Here is a 3,882-nt window from a genome sequence, read left to right as displayed (position 1 = left end):
CCCAAAGCCCAGCATGGCAAATGACAGTAAAATAATTGCCAAAGGATCCGGAAAAGCTAAAAATTCCTTTGCCATTGGTATGCAATCACTGTGTCGCTCATTGGACCATAAATCCGTTGGACATCGATGGCAGTCTTCAGAATCTGTGTGAAATGTGCTTTGATTAAATGAATCGACATTTTCTTTCCAGGAGAAGATAATGGTATTTCAAAGTATAAACGAGTTGCTGTTAAGCATGTTACAAACCAGTTCTGTTGGAGTATTCTCCTGCAGTGCAGAGAATGCAGTCGAAGCAGCAAATGGGTTCTCCTTTCTTGGCCAATTTTCGAGTTCCCGGCAAGCAGGGTTCACTGCACATGGAAACTGGAACCTGGAAAAGGGTTGTTGTTTTTAAATAAAAAATGTCCTCACATGCAGTCATAATCACTTTGCGGCCTATCGACCCAATGCTGCTTGTGCAAACTGTATTAGTGGGGTGTACTATGAGGGTATGTCCACCATCCATAATTTTCCCAGTTAAGGTATCTTCCCATGATTTAGCATTCCAAGCTTAAAATATCAATTGGCTGTGTTTATTTGGTGAGGGATTGAGATGCCAGTCCCTCCTAGATCAATGTGATGTCCAGAAAGTAAACAAAAGAGTATTGGTGTTGGGTTTCTGGTTTGGTGAGTTTGGCACTCAAGTTGCAGCAGAACCTAATGCATTTCTTTGTGGTTTTCCATATTCATTATTGTGATTTTGTGTAAGGTGCACTGTATTTGATATTGTATAAGGTTTGCAGTAGTGTTAGCCGCACATTAGTGGGTAATTTTATTATTTTGGTTTGAGGCGTTATTTAAGGCCTTTTCATCTAAGCGACTTTTCAAGCAGTACATTTATTTTTTCGAGTAAGAATGGTCGTGGGAAGAGGTTTGAGAAGCGAGTTAACAGAGTGAGTAATTAGGAGAATATTGAGAGATTATAAACAATGTGGTAAATTTTTGTGATATGTCAGACAATTTGTCAGACAATGGGATAAAACCTGCTCTGCATAGCCAGTAATCTGTAACAGCAAGAGATGTCTCCTCTCTCTGGTAAAGCCATCCAGCCAAGTCAATAGCTTTTCGTGCTTGCAAGTATTTGTCTCTGTCTGATCTGAAGCAGGCGTCGATCAGTAACGTTCAGCTAATCTGCCTGATTGATATGCTCCACATCAAACTGCTCCTGCTGCATGCTACAAACTGAGTGTCACTGAGGTTCTGCACTAGGAGCCCCGACCACTGCTGTTGCCTTGCTGTGCATGTCGCTGATGTACATTTTGGTCCAGGCTTGCACACAACTCTGGGGTTGTAGTTCTGGAGTCTGAGCAGCAAGGTCTGGAGTCGCCTAGGTGCACTTAGGAGATGCTTGCTGAAAATGGCAATGAGCGGCTTGTGATCTGTCTCTGCCATGATCGATTCATGGCCATACAGGTAGTAGTGAAAGCATTGACTGGCAAACACTATGCTCAGGCATTCTTTTTCGATCTGTGCATAGTTTGGCTCTACCAGATTTAGTGCCCTTCATGCAAATGCGCCCGGTTGTCTCTGTTGCATGAGACAGCACCCAAGTTCATTTTGGCTAGAGTCACTTTGTATGGTGACTGCCTTTGAGATGTCATGTACCTTAACAGAGTCGTGATGGTGACTAAACGCTTTATTTCCTGCACGGCAGCATCGTGTTTAGGTAGCCAATGCCATGTCGCATCCTTCTCCAGTAGTCTCCAAAATGACTCACAAACCTCAGGGAGGTGTCACATGAATTTGGCAAGGTTGGTCACAAAGCCAATGAAATGCTGGACCGCCTTCACGTCTGTTGGGTGTGACATTTCCAGGATGGCCCTCACCTTTTCAGGCCATTTGAAGACAGTATGTGTCCATGGAAATGGATCTTTGTGACTTTGAACTGCAGTTTATTCAGGCCAAGTCTTAGTTTAACCTGCCTACAGCGGGCCATCAACGCCATTAACTTTGCGTCATGGTCGCTGTCTGCCTCATCATCCATGTCTCCACAGCCAACAATGAGGATGTCATCTGCAATTCGCTCTATCCACCAAGTCCAAGCAATAGCTCAAGTTGCTTGCATTGGTACACCTCTGGTGCTACGTAGATTCCAAAAGGCAGTTTGAGCCACAGTTTCCTGCCCCAGGGAGTCCAGAATGTTGTCATTTAAGCCTATGGGTACATTTCGTGGTGCACATTGTACTGGATAGATACTAGCATCCAGTCCAAAATGTACTTCTCCTGGAACTGACTCTATTGGTCCATTGAAAACATAGTTATACATGCTGATCAGGTGTTGTTTGGTCAAAGGCCTAGTCAGATTGTGCTCCATTTTGTTCAGTGCAGTAGGGACAGTGAAGTGCATCAGTCCCAAGCGCTCACATGTGGAGTTTGACAATCGGGGTTTCTGATTGGCCTACACAATTTCAAATTCAAGCTTGTGTGCTCGTCCACGTATTCCACACTTTGTTTTGAAAAGTCCCAGTGACTTTATCAGCTAGCTAGAATACAACTTCAGTCTCGTGTCACTTGGTAAGTGTCGGGCTTTTGGTACTTGTGTCATCTTGTCTTTTCGGCTCATTAGATTGCATGTTGCCCTCCGAGTCAAGCTGGCATTGGTGTAACATGTTATGCAGTTGTATTGTGACATACCATTTTTTCCCCTCTCGACCTCACAACGCCAATGCACCCGCTTGTGTAAATGAAATTGCCACTGTTATCAGCTTCCTCATCAGGTTCAGTATTATCCACCCTGTGCAGCTGCCCTGCTGTGGGCCTTCTCCTGCTCTTAAAGAATACCTTGGTAAAGTGATTAGCTCTGCCACATAATCTGAATGTCTTACCATAGGCTGGACAGTGTTCTCTTCCTCGTATGTGTGCATTGCCACAGTATTTGCATGTGTCACGGTTGTCCATCCACATGCTGGGAGGGTGGTCGTTTTGCTTTGTTGCTTTTGGAGAGCTGGTCCTGCTGTACTGTTGTCTCGCTGTGACATTAACACTGTCGATCAATGGCCTTTCCTGCTCCATTGTTCTCATCCGCATGTCTGTGAGCTCCGCTGCGTGGCACGTCTCATTGGCCACGTTTACAGTTAAATTACGTTCCCTCAAGAAAGGCGAAGGGGTGTATTCTCATTAGCAATGCCGAGAACGATTTTGTCTCGAAACAGCTCGTCTTTCAGCTCGTTTTTCTCCTGCTCGGCTGTGAGATACAATTTGTGCTGATAAACATGACAACATTCGCTGCCCATCACCCTTCTCAGAGTTGCCGATTGTACTTTGTCTGCCTTCTCATTAAGAACAGTTGCAAGTAAATAATCCTCGAATTCAGCTCTAAAATTGTATCAATTACTGCTCCAGTCACCACGCATTTTCATCGCATCCGGGGTTGGAATATTAGCAGCCATTTTGGTCTAGGCCTATGCCCGTGGCGTTTGAGCACAGCACGTTGCAGACGGGAGATCACGGTCTTCAGTTATTTACTCATTTTTGCACAGGCGGTGGGTGCTTGGAGAAGTCCATTTCTGAATAGGAGGGGTAACTCACACCACTTCTGACACGATGCTTCAGACGCTTGTATAAAAGGACATGGAGCCGATGTTAGTTCAAGTACTGTAAGCTATGTTCCACGTCCAGCCCAGAGGTGACTCCGGAAGTACATCTCCACACTATTGCTATGCATGCCATAGTCATCCAATCGGCAGTGTATGTTGTTACGTGTTCCTCCCCGACCTTCTGGTCTCGGTATACCACCGAACCCCGAGAGGAGTCACGGCAAAAAGAATAGTTATTCAGTTTCAAAATCAATCACTAATGAAACAATCCATGAAACCATCCATGAAACCATCAAATGAAACAATC

This window comes from Myxine glutinosa, chromosome 3, assembly GCF_964187855.1.
Source record: "Myxine glutinosa chromosome 3, kmMyxGlut1.1, whole genome shotgun sequence".
In the NCBI taxonomy this organism is placed as follows: Eukaryota; Metazoa; Chordata; class Myxini; order Myxiniformes; family Myxinidae; genus Myxine; species Myxine glutinosa.
Note: the sequence above shows the minus strand (reverse complement) of the source record.